Source organism: Rhinatrema bivittatum, chromosome 15 (genome assembly GCF_901001135.1).
Source record: "Rhinatrema bivittatum chromosome 15, aRhiBiv1.1, whole genome shotgun sequence".
In the NCBI taxonomy this organism is placed as follows: Eukaryota; Metazoa; Chordata; class Amphibia; order Gymnophiona; family Rhinatrematidae; genus Rhinatrema; species Rhinatrema bivittatum.
This window is the reverse complement of record NC_042629.1, coordinates 77,242,201-77,255,811: the sequence shown is the minus strand read 5'-3', so window position 1 is coordinate 77,255,811 and position 13,611 is coordinate 77,242,201. Positions and strand designations below refer to the sequence as shown.

Here is a 13,611-nt window from a genome sequence, read left to right as displayed (position 1 = left end):
GCTGCAGAAGGCAGGAACGCTGAGGTCATCGCTCCCAGCCAATGGGGGAGCAGCTGATTATGCAGTGGAATGTTTCACTCTGGCGCGAAGCCGCCTCCGGCTCGGGCTCATTCACTTGCCTCATGTATCGCACACAATCTGTTTGTCCACCCGGCGCGCACCCTGGCCGCGGCAGGACTACAGCTCCCAGCATGCACGGGGGGGGCTTTGCCTCGGAACTACAGGGGCCGGAATGCCCTGTGCGCGGGAGGGAGGGACCCGGATGTAGGGAGTGCGCGCTCCCCCGGCTCTTTCTTCCCTTCTATTTTTTTTAAATCACTTCATGCTGGCCTCTGATTGGCTGTCGCCGGCGCCGGTCACCGGGGCCCACGGCACGGCCAATGAGCGGGCGCGATACTGGGAGGTGGGCCGGGCCTGCAGCGGTTCTTCGGCTGTTGTGCAGGAAGGAGGCTGATCCTGGAGAGAGCCGGAGCGAGTGAGCCCCGAGAGCCGCCCCCCTCCCCCCAGCTCCGTACACCTCCTCCCGGCCGGGGGAGAGCCGCCCCGCACACCCCGCCCACATCCATGGTGTAAGGCAGCGGCCCAGGTAAGGCTCCGGCCGCCACAGCTGAGAGAGGGGGGAAAGGGGTAAAGAGCACAGGATGCGGAGAGGGGGAAGGAAAAACGAGCAAAGGGTGTGGAAAAGAGCTAAAGGGCAGGAGGTATGGATAGTGGAAGGGGTAAAGGGTGGGAGGTGCAGAGAGTGAGGGGGTGTAGAGAGAGTACAGGGCAGGGGTGCAAAGAGAGGGAGGCAGTAAATGGCAGGGGGTGCAGAGAGGGGTACAGGGCTGGGGGTGCAGAGTGAGAAGGTACAGAATTGGGGTGCAGATAGTGGAAGGGGGTACAGGGCAGGGGGTTCAGGGAGAGTGAGGGGTGCAAAGAGCGTGTGGGGGTGCAGGGAGAGTGAGGGGTGCAGGGCAGGGGTGCAGGGAGAGAAGGGTGCAGGGCAGGGGTTCAGGGAGAGTGAGGGGGGCAGGGCAAGGAAAGTGAGGGGGTGCAGAGAGCGTGAGGGGGTACAGGGTGGGGGTGCAGGGAGCATGAGGGGTGCAGAGAGCGTCAGGGGTACAGGACGGGTGCAGAGAGAGTGAGGGTTGCAGAGAGCATGAGGGGGTACAGGGTGGGGGTGCAGGGAGAGTGAGGGTTGCAGAGAGCATGAGGGGGTACAGGGCGGGGGTGCAGGGAGAATGAGGGTTGCAGAGAGCATGAGGGGGTACAGGGTGGGGGTGCAGGGAGAGTGAGGGTTGCAGAGAGCATGAGGGGGTACAGGGTGGGGGTGCAGGGAGAGTGAGGGTTGCAGAGAGCATGAGGGGGTACAGGGCGGGGGTGCAGGGAGAATGAGGGTTGCAGAGAGCATGAGGGGGTACAGGGCGGGGGTGCAGGGAGAATGAGGGTTGCAGAGAGCATGAGGGGGTACAGGGCGGGGGTGCAGGGAGAGTGAGGGTTGCAGAGAGCATGAGGGGGTACAGGGCGGGGGTGCAGGGAGAATGAGGGTTGCAGAGAGCATGAGGGGGTACAGGGCGGGGGTGCAGGGAGAGAGGGTTGCAGAGAGCATGAGGGGGTACAGGGTGGGGGTGCAGGGAGAATGAGGGTTGCAGAGAGCATGAGGGGGTACAGGGTGGGGGTGCAGGGAGAATGAGGGTTGCAGAGAGCATGAGGGGGTACAGGGCGGGGGTGCAGGGAGAGTGAGGGTTGCAGAGAGCATGAGGGGGTACAGGGTGGGGGTTCAGGGAGAGTGAAAAGGTACAGAATTGGGGTGCGGAGAGTGGAAGGGGTGCAGGGCCGGGGCTGGGAGGTCTGGATTGTGCACTGACCTCCTGTTGAAGAAGCTCCTTTCAGACTTCTGATTGAGAGCTGGCAGTGTCTGTGGCTCTTGCTGCTTAAGCAGCTCTGGGGGACGGGGGTCCTGCTGCTGCTGCTGTTGCTTGTGAGAAACTGGGCTGATTTATTGTGAAGAGCTTTCTCCCCCCTCCCTGGCTGCACGGTGTGATTTGTAATTATTCCCAATCGCAGCCAGATTTCCTGCATCAGTTTGTTTGTATTTCACCTAGTGCCCTGGTGTTTGCTTTTAGCTGTAAGTAAACCCTTTGAGATTTGGAGGTCACCTGAGGGCCTGATTTCAGATCAGATTTTCTGCAGAAATGTGTGCACTGTTTAAAGCTGTGTTAGGGTAGGGCTAAATCTTTAGGATCCCATTCTGGAACAAGTTTATTCTTGCAAGCTTTTGCATTTATGCCTTTTTTTTCCCCTATAAGATTTTTTTTGGGGGTGGTGAATGACTTGTGCTCTCTCAGTGTGAAGTAGTCCCGACACGGGGAGGGGAGGGATGTGGCTTTGCTCCATGGTGCCTTTGTTTAAGGGGCTCGGGATGGAGAGCAGACATACAATGAGGTGCTTTCCTCACACTTCACAGTTTCCTTTAGAACCCTCTTACAGGCTTCAGTCTTTCACAGTTCAGGCCAGGGGAGGCTCAGTCAGGAGACAGAAGCAGCAACCCCACAACCGTCTTTGTGTCTGCCAGGATGTGAACATGCTGCATATCTCTGCCTCGTGTATCCCTTACACCATGGTTGATGGGGTCTGCAGGCTGCTGCCGTGGAGGACAGTGTTCTTCCTAGGCCGCTTTTAGGGTTAATGCATAGGGGAGGAGGTTAATCGGTGATTTGATCACAGGCAAACGTGATTTTGTTGACGTTTCCTCTGGGTTGTAGTCTGCCAGATTTATGTTCTCATTGAGCTGTCAGCTGTATGCTTGGGCTTTTGTAAACAGATTGAAGCTATGGTGCCTGGAGCTGGCTGGTGTTAGGCGAGGCTACCTCAGATTCAAGCTTTTGTCCTAGTTTTACCCGATGGGATCAGCGTCAGTAGCATCCTTCTATTATGAGTGCTGTATGTATTGCGGGGAAGCCCCATTCATATTGATGAAGAACGCATATATTGCCAGTTCATAGAAGTCTCTTTAACACACACTTCTTTTGGCTGGAGGGTTGAAGAAACCCTAATTTTACCTTGGGAGATGAGGTATCAGTGGCAGAGAAAGTGTATTCTGAATTCCGAGAAGGATGCAGATGGTTCTTCAATGCATTTTTCCTGCAGTGGTTTGTGCCTCCCTATTAATGTACGAGATATAATAATTAGACAAATCTTGGAAATTAGGTATGTTAGTATTGGCCTGTTCATAGAAACATTTTCTGATCCATTTTGTTCTCCTCATGACCTTGTGGGTTGGAGCAAGGTCACTCCTTTTATTGGTACTTCAGCTGCTTTTCAGTGGGTAGTAATCTGTATTTTTGTTGTATATTGTCTGCATTGAGATCGTTTAACGATAGTTTTAAAGGATTATTCTGCCTGGGGATTCCCAAGAGGAAAAAAGTACAGTATTTGTTTTTAATAGAGAGAGATTGATAGCTGTCTTGTGAATAGAAACAGGATCACAGTTGCCATGGCCTTAGGAGACCTAGGCTGGCGCTGCTGTTTACGCCAACAATCATCACATTGCAGTGGCCCCCTGTCCTTCGTTTAAGTATTTTATTTTTTGCATTTCATTTTCCATTGTTGGCAAATATTGACGAAGATATCTGTACGTTGCTAGTGTCTGATTCATTCAGTGTCACAAACCATGGAATATAACATCAATCATGTCCTTTGTGATGCAATGACATCTCTAGATACCAAGCAGTGACATTAGTGAGTGCATGGGTGTAGAGTTCCTATTTGGTGAACTGCTGTTATATTGAAGGAGTACAGTACATTGGGGTCTTTCATTATACTGCATTTGTCCCAAGCCCTAGGGGATTCATTACAATTAAAATCTAGCCATCCTCTCTTCATAATATGGTGCTGGTAACACTTTTACCTAATCCTTTAAGTGTACTGCATGGGATGTACCTTAGTTACATGCAATGCATTCAGGAGATGTGGAGGTGAATAAGAACAGAGAGTAGTGCATGACAAATATCCTAAGATTGCTCTTTGTGTTCTGTGCTGTGTGTCTATTACAAGTTGTCACATAATGACCAGGAATATGACATTACGGACACAGACGTGATATATGGCCTAGAGAGACATTGGGAGATGTGACTTTAACATGGCAGGCATCTGGCTCATTTCAGTGTCACCTTTTCTAGGAGAGGCATCTCTGGGCATTTGGTTGGTTATTCGGTTTACATACTGTATGGATTTTGATAAACATGACTTGTTTAAAAGGTATATGGAAAAGGCCTGATGTGGCAGGATTTTGCACACATTCTAGTGGGGTAACAGCTGTGTCCTTTGTCTGCTCTGCTCACTTTGTTTTGCAGCTGAGAGCAAACAGTGTGAAGAAAGAGATCTTTTTATTGTGTGAAGAATAACATAACCTGGCTTTGAATGTCATAAAAAGCCCTTGAACAATAAGCTTCTGTCTGTCTCCTCCTCTCTCACAGGCACTATATTCTGTGCTGTGGCTATCGTAAAATATTCTTACAAAGATTAGGAAGCAATAGCCTGTCATATTTCTAGAATCAAATTGTGCTAATTATGGCCAGCATGAGCTTGGTGCAAATCCTCACAGGAACTAATTCCTACATATTCATTAAACGGAGTTGCTACCTATCAAAAGCCATAAACACATATTTTGGCTTGGATTTGTTTTATGTATGTGCGGCAGGTTGTGCATTGAGTAGTAATTGTCCTTAATATAATGAGGCATAACGAAGAAAAGAGGAAGCGGCAATGCTGTTGGTGAAACCTCGCTTGAGTGTTGTCCAGTTCTGGAGACTTTACCTTCAGACATAGAGTCAGCTTGGAGAAGACGCTACCACAGGCTGGAACAGAAGTATATATTCCCTAGAGGATAGGGGAAATTAAGTAAAAGAAGCAAACTATGAGCAGCCTCAGGAGGAACACGAGGGGCTGATGCAATGTGAGTAAATGCTAGAAATGAGTTTACTCAAATGCATTAAGCTAATGCATGCAAATAACCGTCGTGTTAAAGTGACAAAAGTGCTTCTCTTTGTGGCAGGCACTTGCAGTAGCAGAATTGTTGTCATTGTGTGGTGTTTGCTGTTGCCGCCACATCATTCTTCTCCAGATTTCTGAGGCCTGCCTTCGTGTCCCTCCTGCCTGGCCAGCAGTTCAGCTTCAAGCTGTTCTCCCAGGTCTTACGTAGCAAGAAATGAGGTGATGGTGATAGGCAGATGTGCACGCAGTGAGCAAGGTACAGTGGGGGCAATTCTGCAGCAAAAAGTGTCTTCTCTCAAGAAATTTACCTAATGATAGTTCCACTGTGTCTGATTTGGGGTTCTGGGCAGTGTCCCTCTGGACTTAGGTACCCCAGTACTTAGCCTGTTTTTTTCCTTTTGTAGGCTTGAGATTTCTTTTTTATTCCATCTCTGATCCAGGAGTTAATGCAGGTTTCTGGGGCTAGTGTTAGTTTGTGGCACTGTGCCAGTGTGGTCACGGATGCAGTGGGGACTCCTGGAGCTCACTGGTACAGCCTTACAAGTGTGAGTTCACTTTACTCCACCTCTGAGCCAGAAACCGGAGAATTACATGGATGGCTGCCCACTTGTGCACACGTTTTTGAGTGCTAAAATCCTTATTAAGTTGTGAGTAAAAGAAGGTTATGCTTAGCGCACTTCATGATATTGGCCCCAGATGGAATTCCCAAAAGCCTAGGATAAGAGCAGAGGATCCCTAGTGCTGTAGCAGGGAGGGGACCTGTACAGCGCTGGCTCTGTTTAGCAGCACTTCAGAAATGATAAATAGTAGTGGGAAAGCCAGAAGTCAGCCGGGCTCTGTGACGTTGCACCAGGCATGAAATGGGGCCTTAGGGTCCTTCCTTATGTGCAGTCACATTCTCTCTCTCTACGAATGTTCTCTTAATAGTGAGGTGGTATCAGTGTGTGCAGACTATTAAAAAACAAACAAACAAAGCCCCCAACAGAGCACAATATCAAAAACACAATACACGGACTAGTAACAGACTAGACAAGGAGATCTACACTAACACAGTCGGCCAAGACATATCCACCCCCTCGTCATCTCTTGCACTCTTACCAGACCACCAGAGGTTACAAGTACATAATACACGGACTAGTAACAGACTAGACAAGGAGATCTACACTAACACAGTCGGCCAAGACATATCCACCCCCTCGTCATCTCTTGCACTCTTACCAGACCACCAGAGGTTACAAGTACATAATACACGGACTAGTAACAGACTAGACAAGGAGATCTACACTAACACAGTCGGCCAAGACATATCCACCCCCTCGTCATCTCTTGCACTCTTACCAGACCACCAGAGGTTACAAGTACACAATACACGGACTAGTAACAGACTAGACAAGGAGATCTACACTAACACAGTCGGCCAAGACATATCCACCCCCTCGTCATCTCTTGCACTCTTACCAGACCACCAGAGGTTACAAGTACATAATACACGGACTAGTAACAGACTAGACAAGGAGATCTACACTAACACAGTCGGCCAAGACATATCCACCCCCTCGTCATCTCTTGCACTCTTACCAGACCACCAGAGGTTACAAGTACATAATACACGGACTAGTAACAGACTAGACAAGGAGATCTACACTAACACAGTCGGCCAAGACATATCCACCCCCTCGTCATCTCTTGCACTCTTACCAGACCACCAGAGGTTACAAGTACATAATACACGGACTAGTAACAGACTAGACAAGGAGATCTACACTAACACAGTCGGCCAAGACATATCCACCCCCTCGTCATCTCTTGCACTCTTACCAGACCACCAGAGGTTACAAGTACATAATACACGGACTAGTAACAGACTAGACAAGGAGATCTACACTAACACAGTCGGCCAAGACATATCCACCCCCTCGTCATCTCTTGCACTCTTACCAGACCACCAGAGGTTACAAGTACATAATACACGGACTAGTAACAGACTAGACAAGGAGATCTACACTAACACAGTCGGCCAAGACATATCCACCCCCTCGTCATCTCTTGCACTCTTACCAGACCACCAGAGGTTACAAGTACATAATACACGGACTAGTAACAGACTAGACAAGGAGATCTACACTAACACAGTCGGCCAAGACATATCCCCCCCAGACTACCAGAGGTTACAAGTACATTCCACTATTAGGCCCCTTGGTCTTGAAGGGGAGTTGACCTTGCACTGGCCAGATGTCTGCCATGCGTAAGGACATGTGAAGAAGGGCACTGATGGAAGCAGTTCTGCTGCTGGATTTCTGAGCTGGGTTTTGCATGTCTGCAGAGTCAGGATCACATGGCAGTCTTATTTTTTGAAAAGTTTCTGTTGCCCCAGAAGAACCCTCCTTTCTGAGTTGACATACTTGTTTGTGTTGTAGTTAATGCAAATCCTCAATCCTTGACACAATGTTTGTTTTTCAGCAAAGCTTCAGTTGGAGTAATTAGGAAGTACACCTTGCAGTGCTTTCCAGTGTAGCTTTTAAAGTATCAGTGGCTTTGTTTAATGAGCTTTGAACTTTTTAACTAAAGTAAATACATTACCTGTCTTGTGGGATGTTAGAAATGACCTGTAGAAATCATGACCTTCACCTTTTGCTACTAAGAGTAAAGGTCACCAGATAAGTTCTAGATGATGGCAGTTCTAGTTCTCTTGGTTGCTGCAGAAGGTGGGATTTTGTGGATGAAATTAGAATAGCATAATCCTATATTCCTTTTCACTATTTTTGGCGCTTCCAACCTGGCCCACTAGGTACATGGCAGAGCTGCTTCAGCATTTACAAAACAAAACTGCAGTGTGGAGTAGCATTCCTGCACAGACCACTGCAGAGGTTTGCAAGCAATTGTGCAAAACAGCAATAACATTGTAAAAGGTAATTAGAAGCATGCTGCTGGAGAATAGCATTGTCCAGGCTCAGTTTGGTAGTCTGAGGTCAGGGATGGAAACATCTCAGGTCACTCGAGCACTTACAATTCAGAAAAACAAAAGCCAAAATAAAAATAAAAACAACAAGCAAAACAATCAAACAGAATCAGCAAAATAACAAGAGCAAGTAAAAAAAAAAAAAAAAGAGACAAAAGTAAAGAAGAAAATGTTCTCTGGTTCCTAAAAAGTTTTAAACTGGGGCCTCTGTTTGCTACATTTTCCACCCCTGGCTATGGCGATGCATTTTTATTGATTCCCTCCAAAGCAGAACAACTGGGAAAAATTTAAAGGCAGACAAGGTGGAGTGATCAAGGTTGGAAGTTGTGAAGCATGAGGTTAGTGACGTAAGGTACAAAATGATGTGGGGCACTTTAGTGCTCTTGCACTAGGGATAATGTTTTCTTAATTTTACTTTGAAAATTTTTGATGCTGTTTGCCTGTGTATGAAACACAACATCCCATGAGCAACCTGAAACATTGATCAACCTGTGCTGCATTGTGGAGTAAGTATGGGGAACATAATCCATCTTTGGCTATCCAAGGAGCCATAACGAAATGGAACTATGGACAGGACTGTCGAGTGCAAGAAGATTTAATGGTATTAATTTTAATGTGACTCTGTAAACAAGGCGTCAGAGATGACTGACAGCAGAAATAATAGAAATATTAGATACTTCTGTTTGGTGTTAATTAAACACGACCCTGGAATAGGACCATTTCTGCTTGACGAGTATGGATGCGAGTGGGGTAGATACAACCCTATTTACAGAAGAGAATGTATGGGTCGCAAAGGTGCCAACTTTTCAAAATGATTGTGGGTGCTAAGCTCCACTACAAATTACCCCTGCCTGGATACAGTGAAAGAGTTTGCTCAATATTGGGGATACAGAAGCACAAAAAGCTGGTATCTGTGATGGTAAGAGCTAGGAAAATTGAAGGTGGACAAGGCCATGGGGCCGGATGAGGTTCATCCCAGGATACTGAGGGAGCTCTGAGATGTGCTGGTGGGACCGCTGTGTGACCTGACCAATAGATCCCTAGAAATGGAAGTGGTGCCAAGTGATTGGAGAAGAGCGGTGGTGGTGATCCTGCTTCACAAGAGTGGGAGCAGAGAGGAGGCTGGAAACCACAGGCCGGTTAGCGTCATCTCAGTGGTGGGAAAATTAATGGAGACTCTGCTGAAGGAAAGGATAATGAAGTATCTACAATCTGGAACCGAGGCAACATGGATAATGAAGTATCTACAATCTGGAACCGAGGCAACATGGCTTCACCAAAAGAAGATTCTGTTAGACAAATCTGAATTTTTTTGATTGGTGTCACGATCAGGCGGGCTGGGATCAGGGATTACCTGGATCGTCTGCCTGTATCAGCCATCTCCCCAGCAGGTTGAGCCCTTGAGTTCTGGTGGCCAGCAGAACTTAGCTGGAACTGGACAAGCTGGGTCCTGAAGCAGTACTGAAGCTGAAACCAGGCACCGGCTGGGGACATGGGCTGGAACCAAGGGCAAAGCTAGAGTTGGAGACCAGGCCTGGGCCTAGAGTCAAGGCTGGTACTGAAAAACAAGCAAGGGCTTGAAATGAGGGGAGGACAGGACCAGAACAAGCAAACAAGGCTTGACTAGGCAAACCTAGAAGGCCCTATTGCTGCAAGGTGGAATAGGAAGACCTGGAAGGCCACAGAGCAAGGCAGGGAGGCTGAAGTAGGCTGCAAGGCAAGATAATACAAGAAAGTAAAAGTGACCAGGTCAAGGAGCCAAGGTGATTTGAAGAGGCAAGGAGAGAATGGACAGGTTGGGTTTAAGTAGGGCTGGGATCATTAAGCGGATGTGAGCGAGGCTTGCTGATGACCTCTGCTGGCCACGGGGCTGTGTATCAGAATCGGGACAGGTTGGGTGACTAGAGAGTTATATATGTGGTTTACTTGGGTTTTAGAAACACTTTTGATATGGTCCTGCATAGGAGGCTCATGAATAAAATAAGTCTGGGAGTGGGTGCCACAAATTGGTTGACTGACAGGAGACAGCATGTAATAGTAAATGTATCTACCTTGAAGAGAGAACAGTGTTGAGTGCTTTTGGGACTGGTCCTGTTCAGTATCTTCATGAATGACATCGCAGAAGGAAAAGCTTGTCTTTTTGCAGATGACACTAAGATCTGCAACAGAGTGGATGCATCTGAAGGAGTGGCGAGAATGAAAAGCTTTAAGAGAGCTTGAAGAGTGGCTGAATGCTTGGCAACTGGGATTCAGTGTAGTACAACACCAGAAAGGGAAATTGTCTGCTTCTGGCCGATGAATAAACACTCTCTCTAGCCACTGAAGCAGACCATCTTCGTGGAAACGCTGTCAGTTTCAGGCATGATACATCAAGCAGGACACCACAGACAAGACAGAGCAAAATGATACCGCTCAGAAGACAAAGTTAAGTTGTAAATGTACACCTTTGTCCTACCAGAGAGTAATGAACTTATGAATCATGACAAACAAATGATTTATAAATCACATTAGTCCAAGTGCCTATAATTAAAAACTCACCTGAGCTAAAAGATTCCGATTTCTCCCTGTCAACTGAAAAGCAGAATGAAAATACAAACAAAGAACAAACTTTGAAATGTTTGTATGCTAATGCCAGAAGTCTAAGAAGTAAGATGGGAGAATTAGAATGTATAGCAGTGAAGGATAAAGATCCTCGTGAAACGAATGAAAAATTTTTTTTAAACTATTAATAGAAGAAAAAAATTTTTTTGGAAGGAAAGGAATGTTTCATATACAAGATCATAAATCCCCAACCGGGGTAATATGACTATAAAGTGTAATCATAAACATCCCTCCTCCGACCAATGTGTGCAATGTGTGTACAAAACAATATTGCAGTCAAAACAGCTTTTTGTTAAAGAACTTTTTTTTGAAAAAATTTTTGTATGATAATCTAAAACAATTTTTAGCTCTGTAGAAAGTGGTGCAAAAATACACTCAAGTGTTCAAAATATTCAAAGTGTTATCAAATGAACACTCCTCGCAGCCTTGATAACTAATCCCAAACAAAGGGTATGAAACTTGAAAAGCCGCTGGTGGACGCGACCCAAGGAGGCTTAACCGGCAGTCTCTTATGGCTTACAACAAAAGCTCCTGCAACACCCCGACTTATCTGATGGTTTGATGGGTCACCGACGTAGCCACGTTTCAGGTCTGCACTGAGACCTTTCATCAGGGAGTTAATCCTCTTCCGATGTCTCGTCGGTCAGTGTTTTTTTCATTCGTTTCACGAGGATTTAAGAGTTTTTGAAAGAGTTGTTACATCTATCATGAAGGTTCTATTTTTGAGGTTCTATTTAGTACAGTAAGGATCCTTCTACCATTGTTTGGGTGCCCATTGATAATTTTTAGCAGTGAAGGATGACATAGACTTAATTGGCATCTCAGAGACATTGTGAAAGGAGGACAACCAATGGGACAGTGCTATACCAGGGTACAAATTATATCGCAATGACAGAGAGCAGCACCCAGGAGGAGGTGTGGCGCTTTATGTCCGGGATCGCATAGAGTTCAACAGGATAAAGATCCTGCATGAGACTAAATGTACAATCGAATCTTTATGGGTAGAAATCCCCTTGTATGCTGGGGAAGAGTATAGTGGTAGGAGTATACTACCATCCACTTGGCCAAAATGGTGAGACGGACAGTGAAATGCTAAGAGAAATTAGGGAAGCTAACCAAACTAGTAGTGCAGGAATAATGGGAGACTTCAAATACCCCAATATTTACTGGGTAAGTGAAACAGGGCATGCTAGAGAGATAAAGTGCCTGGATGGAATAAAAGACAGTTTTATGAAGCAATTGTTTCAGGAACCAATGAGAGAGGAAGCAATTTTAGATTTAATTCTCAGTGGAGCACAGAATTTGGTGAGAGAGGTAACGGTGGTGGGGCCGCTTGGCAATAGTGATCATAATATCAAATTTGAATTAATGACTGGAAAGGGGGTAAGTAAATCCATGATTCTAGTGCTAAACTTTCAAAAGGGAAACTGACAAAATGAGAAAATAGTCAGAAAAAAAACTGAAAGGTGCAGCTAGAAAGGTAAAAGGTATGCAATGGGCATGGACATTGTTAAAAAAAACAAAACAAAAAACCCCCAAAAACAAAACAAAAAAAACAAACCATCCTAGAAGCACAGACCAGACATATTCTATGCATTAAGAAAGGTGGAAGGAAGGCAAAATGATTACCGGCATGGTTAAAAGGTGAGGTGAAAGGCTATTTTAGCCAAAAGATCTTCATTCAAAAATTGAAAGAAGGAAGACATTGGTAAGACAGGCTAAGAGAGAATTTGAAAAGAAGTTGGCCGTAGGGCAAAAATTCACAGTAACAGCTTTTTTAAATATATCCGAAGCAGAAAGCCTGTGAGGGTGTTAGTCGGACCATTAGATGATCGAGGGGTTAAAGGGGCACTTAGAGAAGATAAGTTCATTGCGGAAAGATTAAATAATTTCTTTGCTTCAGTGTTTACTGAAGAGGATATTGGAGAGATACCCATTCCGGAGAAGGTTTTCCTGGGTAATGATTCAGATGGACTGAATCAAATCACGGAGAACCTGGAAGATGTGGTTGGTCTGACTGACAAACCGAAGAGTAGAAAATCACCTGGACCAGATGGTATACACCCCAGGGTTCTGAATGAATTAAAAAATGAAATTTCAGACATATTTGTAAAAATTTGTAACCTATCATTAAAATCATCCGATGTACTTGAAGATTGGAAGATGGCGAATGTAACCCCAATATTTAAAAAGGGATTCAGGGGCGATCCGGGAAACTACAGACCGGTTAGCCTGACTTCAGGTCTGGTAAAAATCGTGGAAACTGTTATAAAGAATAAAATCACAAAACATTTAGGTAGACCTGGTTTGATGGGCACAATCAGCATGGATTTACCCGCACAAATCTCCTACCTTTTTTTTTGAAGGGGTGAATAAACATGTGGATAAAGGTGAACCGGTAGATGTAGTGGATTTGGATTTTCAGAAGGCGTTTGACAAAGTCCCGCATGAGAGGCTTCTAAGAAAACTAAAAAGTCCTGGTATAGGAGGCGATGTCCTTTCGTGGATTACAAACAGGCTAAAAGACAGGAAACAGAGTAGGATTAAATGGTCAGTTTTCTCAGTGGAAAAGGGTAAACAGTGGAGTGCCTCAAGGATCTGTACTTGGACCGGTGCTTTTTAATATATATATAAATGATCTGGAAAGGGGATAGTGATGAATTGCAGGAGGACTTTGTGAGACTGGAAGATTGGGCTTCGAAATGGCAGATGAAATTTAATGTGGACAAGTGCAAGGTGTTGTACATTGGGAGTTACCACCCAGGAAAGAGATCTAGGTGTCATAGTGGATAACACATTGAAATCATCGGCCCAGTGTGCTGTGGCAATCAAAAAAGCAAACAATGTTAGGAATTAAGAAGGTAATGGAAAGTAAAACGGAGGATGTCATGTTGCTTCTGTATCTGTTGCTCCATGGTGAGACCTCACCTTGAATACCTTGTGGAATTCTGGTCACCACATCTCAAATAGGATATAGCTGCCCTGGAGAAAGTGCAGAGAAGGGCGACCAAAATGATAAAAGGGATGGAACAGCTCCCCTATGAGGAAAGGCTGAAGAGGTTAGGGCTGTTCAA

General features: G+C 45.8%; 1 protein-coding gene across 1 annotated transcript in view; it reads left to right on the top strand.

Annotated features, from left to right (window-relative positions):
• The first annotated feature begins 406 nt into the window (after positions 1 to 406).
• The window catches only part of RERE (arginine-glutamic acid dipeptide repeats), a 296,711-nt gene continuing 283,506 nt past the window's right edge, over positions 407 to 13,611 (top strand). Inside the window, 1 exon segment of the mRNA XM_029579229.1 lies at positions 407 to 586. The gene's annotated coding sequence lies outside the window, so the exon portion shown is untranslated.